The following is an 8,087-nucleotide window of genomic DNA, read 5'->3' as shown; positions in this document are numbered from 1 at the left end:
TTTACAGACAGACACACTAAAGCAGAGGAAGTCAAGTGGCTCAACAGAGGTTACAGTCTATGGCAGGATTTTGTCTGAAGAACAAGTCTCCCTCCCTTGGTTGCCCTTTTTGGTCCTTGATCTCCAAACTCTGAGAAAGGGCACAGAACTCAGTGTTTAAGTAAGTGACTCCAGAATTCTCTTAATCCTATTCTAGGCTTGCTTCTGCTGTACATAAAAATTGTTACTTTTTGAAAAAAGTAATAAACTATTTAAACCCCTACATTTTGGGAAGCAGCATGGTACACATATGCTGGATTGCAGTCAGAGAACTTGGGTTCAAATCCCACCTCTGACTCTGACTGCCTACCTGTGTGACCTTGGGAAGAATTACTTCACCTTACTGAGCCCAGTTCGCTTATCTGTAAGACAGAGGGGCAGATTTAATGGCCTCTGATGCCCCTTCTAAACATAAAGCTAGGATCCTAAGGCTTTCTCTGGGCAGGGGTAAGGGTACCCATGTCTAGAAAAGTAAAGGAGACCATTTGTTCCAGGATGTCTGGTCATGAGTCCAGATAGAACTCCAAATCCAGGATGTACAACAAATACTATCTATCTTACAATGTGAGTTAATAATGAGCTCAGAGATTCAGATCTGGAAAGACCTCACATATTATGAAAGCCCAAGTGACCACAAGTTGTTTCCAAAAAAATTCTGTTTCTTGTTCTCTTTATTACATAACTCCAAGAAAATGGTTTTAAGCCTTTCCATACCCTTAGTTCTTCCATCTGTCAAAGGATGAAAATAATTTGCACCATCTGCCCAGCTTGCAGATGTGGCCAAGATTAAAGATATGAGATGGCCTTAGCACAGAGCTTTGCACTAACCCATTTAAAACCCAGTATTGGTCAATGATTATTAAACTGCTTTATGGATTATTTTATATATGAATCTCAAAAATTTGCCATTAGATTCAAGAGAAAAGAAACCTGAATAAATAGTCAATAGCTGGTAGTATACATACAGATACCCCTAAGCCAAGGGTAAGGGGAACCTGTGACAAGTTACCCCCAACCTTACCTAAGCCAATAGCTGACTTGTGCATCTGCTAACTTAGAGACACAAATATATTCACATTATAAAGAATGTCTCAGGGTGGCTAGGTGGCGCAGTAAGAGCGCCAGCCCTGGAGTCAGGAGGACCCAGGATTGGTTTCAGCCTCAGATACTTAACACCCACACAAAATAACTGGCCGTGTAAACTTGGACAAGTTACTGAACCCCAATTTCTTTTTTTTTTAAAGCAATTGGGCTTAAGTAACTTGCTCAAGGTTACACGGCCAGGTGTTTCTGGGTGGGTGCTAAGTGTCTGAGCCCGGGATTCGATCTCCAGGTCGTTCTGACACTGGAACCAGTACTCTTACTAGCTGTGCTACCTGGCCACCCTGAAAGGACTTCCTCTTTTTTTTTTTTTAAGCAATCAGGGTTAAGTAACTTGCTCAAGGTTACAGGGCCAGTTATTTCTGGGTGTGGTGCTGAGTATCCGAGCCCGGATTTGATCCAGGTCATCCAGACACTGGAGCCGGTGCTCTTACTCGCTGAGCCACCTGGCCGCCCCTTAACTCCAATTTCTTTAAAAAAAAAAAAAGTGTCTCCAGGTTTGAAATATTCAGTCATCCGTTCCTACCATGATGGGAGATGACCCTCATAAGCTTTAAGCTGTCTACTGAAGTCCCAGGTCTACATGCCCCCTCTCCAAGCACAGTGTCTCCCTCAAAATCTATCACACAATCACTAAAAACTAATTTCAGACACCATCAGGAGTTTAAAACACAATAAATTCACTTTGAGCACATATTTGAAAGAGTAAGCTCACTTTGGAGCATTACCACACCTACAAATAATGAATAGCCGACATGTATTAATAAAATTAGCTATTTTCCTAAGACCAAAAGCAAATATTAGAACTGAACAGTAAACACTCAAAGAAATGAGGGGAAAAATGCAAATGCCCAGTTATTTCCTTCTTTGTTGCTATTACTGGCCTGGCTTATCTGACTTGATTATTTTTGGCCTTGGGCATCTTCTTGACTTCTTTCCTATGGTCACCAGCTAAAGAATGGGCTGTATTTCTAAAGTTTGGAAGTCAGGTGTTTGCAACTTGGAGCCCATTTTCACATAGAAACAGTGTTATGAAAGGTGGTTAGATTTCTTAGTCCATAAAAGCATACTTAACCCATAATTATCTTAATTATAGTCCCATTTCAGCTACATCAGATTGCTGTTTATTACACTGTTACTTTGGGGAAATAATTCTAAATTCCAACCCAGAAGACTAAAATCCCAGTGGTCTCCCCTTCTTGCTGTGACAGCTGCCAGAACAACAGTACCTGAATCTCCTCTGGTGAGGTATGTGGTTTGTGACAGAGGAAAGGAAAAGGAAGAATATCTCTGTCCAGGTCACCAGTAACTGGTGTAAATCACATTTTTGTGAGAATATGTCTGGAATCAGAGAGTATTATGCTTGGAAAAGACACTAGTTCAGACCATGTATATTACAAATGAGGAAACTGAGGCCCCATGGAAGGAAATAAGCTTTTATTAAGCACCTACTATGTGCCAAGCACTGGACAAATATTATCTCATTTAAGCCTCAGAATAACTCACAAGACATAGGTGCTAACATTTCTCCCATTTTACAATTGAAGAAACAGAGGTGGGTTAAGGTTAAGTGACTTGCCCAGCTAGATTTGAACTCATCTTCCTGACTCCATGCACTGAACCATCTAGCTAACTTTTGGGATTAAGTAACTTCCAAGATCATATAGCTAGTTAGTGGCAGTCCTCAGATAAACCGAGATCTGGGAAAGACCTTAGCTTAAAAAGGCCAAGGTCTGCCACTGGAGTGGGGCCATCTCTACTCATCCTGATCTATATCTTGCCACTGGACCCAGATGGCTCCAGAGGAAAGAGTGAGGTGATTTTGGTGACTTTGCACAGCCCTGCCTTACTTCAATCCAATTCACTTGCAAGTCATAACATAACCATCCTCATGTCATGGTCCTTTTCTAGAACAAAGGACAAATAACAACAAGTTAATGGCAGAACACAGACCATAGTCTAGTCTCTTGACTCAAGTGAACTTTGCACTTCACATCCCTCCCTCTTAGTCTGCCTGAGATAAGATAATTCTAGTTCAATCAATCCACAGGTGTTCTGAATTGGAAAGGCACTTGCCCATTGTGGGGGAAGGGGAAGGAAAGCTGGGTGAAACAGAAAGGCTTCTGTTGTGGAACCTCCTCTCCTCCACACTATCACAAAGCTATTAATACATAAAAGCAGGTAGTGTTTATATCTAGCAATCTGGCAGGATATGGAGGACCCTGGATTTGGCATAAAAGGAACTTAGCTGTGTGATCTTGGGCTTTCCCTTCTTTGCTCCCCAATTTTTACATCTATAAAAGGAACATATTGGGCTAGAGGACTTTTAAAGTCCCTTTGGAGTCTAAATACATGAGTTCAGACCTGACTACTAATTGAGTCAACTTGAAAATAGGTCTCTAAAAATTGTTTGGTGATATTTTGTCCCAGCATCTCCTCCCTTTTCCTCTGATACCCATCCAAACTGTTCTGAGGTAGCTCAGCTACCCAAGTACCCAATAACAGGTTACATCTGACATCCCCTAGCTCTGTGAAAGAGGATGTGGAGGAATCCAGCCCTCTTCTATCTAGCTGACAATACTACAGGCATATTCCCCCAGTGAGTGATGGGTTGGAGACAAAGGCTTTCCTTGAAGAAATGAAGTAGGTCTCCATGGATTCAATGCTTTGGATTAGAGGAGGAAGCTTTCTCTTCATATAATGGGGCTAATCTCTCTTTATTCCAAACTGATTCCTTCATTGGTAGGGTCTCCAAAGGGGGGACATATTATCCTTGTGGAAGAAAATGAAGTAAAGCTTCAGCAAGAGAGCCTATAACTAGAAGTAGGAGACTTAATTTGGCTGAAAATTTATTAAGCAGAGCAAGTTCTCAGGACTCGGTTCTCCATTCTTCTGTAGCTGCTCTGCCACCAGATCTCGGTCTCAAGGAAACTCTGACTATGCCTCTCTGGGGCCCCTCCTATATAGACACTATATTACCTACTTCATTTCCTTCAGCCAACCCCTTCCTGTTAGTCAGTTAACAGGAGACAGGAGTTCATACCTTCTGTTCCCCCAATCAGAGGCTTGATCAGTTGCTAAGTGTTAAGTACCTGCTACTTTTGCCAACACAAAGGGATATATATTCAAATACAAAATGACATTACCATTACATTCCACCCCTCCAGGATCCTTGGCCTTACAATCTCAATCTAAATGGCCATGGATCCTGGAACAAATAGAGGCACTATGCTTTGTAATCCTGCTGACTAAGCCATAATGTAATGCCATGCACAGAAGCTTTCCAAAAGAACTGCTACTGTGAACAGCTTTTTAAAGTTTCTGATTACTCAGTATAGTGATCACTCTATTTATTCCATAACAAAAGCAAAACATCAATGGAAAATCAAGGTATAGAATAATTCAAAATACAGCATTCACCATATTTCAACTTGTCACAGAAAATCACAATATAATATTCACAACATAGTCTCAAAATAAGATAGCTACTCCTAAATTAATTCAATCAGTCACAAAATAGTCACTCTTAAGTTAATTCAATCAGTCACTTATCAGTAGTATCAAAGTATACAGTCAAAGTCTTCCATTCTTGGGGCAAAGTCTTGATTAACTCAATCAGTCACTAATTGGTAACAATAGTTGAAGTACTCAAAGTACAATCAATCACTTATTCAGTAAAGTCTTACTAAGTATCATACACAAAATCCTCCACCCCTCAGGTCATTAGTAAACTATAATTCCATAATTACTCAGTATCCAAGGAGAGGTCTTTTCATCTTGACTTGGGGCCTGTTCTCAGATTCCCTGGATCCCCTTCCATGGTCCCAGATTCTACCTGGATTCAATGGCAGACAGCTCCCAGTTCCTTGACCAGCTCTCTGGGCAGGTCCTGCTCCACACTGGCATTCACAGGGTCTGGTCCATGTCAGCTCCTTCACCATTTCTGCTCCAAGGAATTCAAGGCTCAACCAAGCCACAAACAAAGTCTCAGCATCCTGGTCATTCTTCAGTCACCTGGGCTCTGGGGCTCCTGGCTCTAGATTCCGGGCTCCTGGCTCCTGGGCTCCTAGGATCCCGTTCAGAAGAAGCTCCACCACCACAAGTTTTCAGGACTCAGTTCTCCATTCTTCTGTAGCTGCTCTGCCACCAGATCTCGGTCTCAAGCAAATTCTGACTATGCCTCTCTGGGGCCCCTCCTATATACACAGCATTACCTACTTCACTTCCTTCAGCCAACCCCTTCCTGTTATGTCAGTTAACAGGAGACAGGAGTTCATACCTTCTGTTCCCCCAATCAAAGAAGTACCTGCTACTTTTGCCAGCACAAAGGGATCTTCAAATTCAAAATTACATGACCATTACATACACATACACAGCCTTTCAGGGTAGCTGATCAGTAGATAGAGTCCAGGACTGGAGTCAGGAAGACTGATCTTCCCGAGTTCAAATCTGGCCTCAGATACTTACTAGATATGTGACCCTGAGCAAGTGACTCAACCCTGTTTGCCTCAGTTCTTCATCTGTAAATTGGTTTGGTTGTTGTCCTTCATGCTCAAAGAGGAACAAAATCGCATCACTGTGTTGGTACCAAGGTACAGTGTGTCTAACTGTGGCTCATTAGACCAATAGACCAATTAGATCAATATGAGCTTAGAAGTCACAGATCAGGCACAAATAGTCCATATGGACATACAGAGTAGAGACGTCTCAAAGTAAAATAGAATGGGTGATATCTTTTGACTTGCACATAAACTGGATTTAAGGGAGGTAGAGTTGTTCAAAGTCGTGGGCCTCACTTTCTCTTCCAGAGTCACTGAAGTGCAGTAGCAAGACAAAAGTCAAGACAACTGACAACAGATTGGGATGTAGTGAATGACTTTGGTGTCTCTGATGTCTGATTCCACAGCACCTGTTTCTGCCACCTCCATGGCCTGTTGGAATAAATTGTTCATATCCACCCACTCTGCCAGGGGAAGTCTTCACATGCTTGGGGTAGACACTCCCCCAACTCAGTGTTGGGTTTGAGGACTATCAGTTACCCTCAACCTTGTTCAGCCCATCTGCTGGGAAGGTTTAGTGGAGTGTGGCCACTGCACATGCTGTTACAGGTGAGATATGGGTGGCAGGTGGACACCGAAGATAGAAAGCAGCCCCGAAAAGGGATTGGCAGCCCTCACACCAGAGGTAGCTACTGAACACCTGAATGCCTCATCTGTAAAAATGAGCTGGAGAAGGAAATATCAAACCACTCCAGTATCTTTGCCAAGAAAACTCCAGATGGGGTCATGAGACGTCAGACAGGACTGAACAACAATACACACAAGCTTTCTGCTTCCTTTTATGTGATATCTTCCTCCATTCAAATGTTGTTGTTTGTCCTTAGTTCTCCTAGAGCACCAGTGACATCAGGAAGGTGATGTCTTGACTTGCAAGTGAAATGGATTTAAGTGAGTAATCATTGAGGGTAAAGACTGTCTTTCTTCTTGTATTTGCATTCTTAACACAGCATAGTTCCTGGTATACCATGAGTGCCATTAAGCACGTATTAATATGCTAGCTGATTGACTGTTACTAACCAATTGTCTAGCCCAGGGATGGGGAACCTGCAGCCATACATGGCCCTCTAGGTCCTCAAGTGAATCAGCCCTTTGACTGAATCCAAACTTCATAGGACAAATCCCCTTAATAAAGGGGATTTTTATTCTGTAAAACTTGGACTCAGTCAAAAAGTCAAAAACTTGGACTCAGTCATAAAAACAAAAAAAGACAGTCAAATACTTGAGGATCTAAAGGGTCACATGTGGCCTCAAGGCTGCAAGTTCCCCACCACTGGTCTAGCCTAAGGTTGATTAATCAACTTATTTATTAAGCTCCTACTGTGTGCTAAAGACTGTGCTAGATGTTGGAGACAGAAAGACAAAATGAAACAATCCCTGTCCTCGAGGAGCTTATATTTCATTGGAGAATACATATAAGTGCATATAAAACAAATACCTCTGACTCTCATTTTCTCATTCATAAAATGAGTGAGAAAGTAGAATCTGGTTGGATCTTTGTTCTAATATTAACAACTATAACATAATTTGCACAAAATTGCCATAAAAGGCAACATAGTTCGGTGAGATAGCAATATATTGCAGCTACATGTCAATCTTGCTTTGTTCATTTTGGTTTTGAGAAAATCCTTTATGTCAATGAATAATTCAATAGAGTCACCATAAGGAACAATTAATTAGAGCAATTATAAAGCACTCTGCAAATAGAAATGTGTTAAATAATAGCAATGCCCCTACTTCAGAAAAAGAATGATAGGAATAAAGTAATAATGTATTTCTAGACACATAAGGACAAATTCCCTCCCCTGGGGAGATGGGGGGGTGGGGTGGGATGGGTGTGAGAGGTTCCTTCTTGAATGTAAGTGCCACCATGTCTCCCTCTTCTGACAGTACACAACCAGTGTGACATTCAAGCACAGGACTATTCTCTATTACTTCTGTGTATCCTCTAAGTAAAAATGCCATTCCAGGAGAGTGACGCATTCCATTTTTTTTCCAAGATGCCAATCCCTCCAACCAGCAAATCAATTCTTGCTATTCCAATTGCCAGAGTTAGTGAGTCCCCATGTTTGCAAATCTTCTTTCCATAAGAGTAATTATGTCACTTTTCATGAAAATTGGGTCACTTTGATAAGACAAACTGATAATCTATACCTTAAAATGAAGGAGTCCATAAGCAAAAAAGTCCCTCAAATTAAATCTCGTTCTAGAATGGAATTCACTTCTTCAGCAAAAGAAATGCTCTAGAACAGGGGTGTTAAGCACGTTGCTGGATGTGACAGGAACCACATTAAAAGGTAATTGGAGGGGCGGCTAGGTGGCGCAGTGTAAAGCGCCTGCCCTGGAGTAAGGAAGACCCGAGTTTGGTTCCAGCTTCAGACACAACACCCA

This window comes from Petaurus breviceps, unplaced genomic scaffold (assembly GCF_028583685.1).
Source record: "Petaurus breviceps papuanus isolate PSGF00001 unplaced genomic scaffold, PetGlider_PUasm1.0 175, whole genome shotgun sequence".
NCBI lineage: Eukaryota > Metazoa > Chordata > Mammalia > Diprotodontia > Petauridae > Petaurus > Petaurus breviceps.
This window is presented reverse-complemented; position numbering follows the sequence as displayed.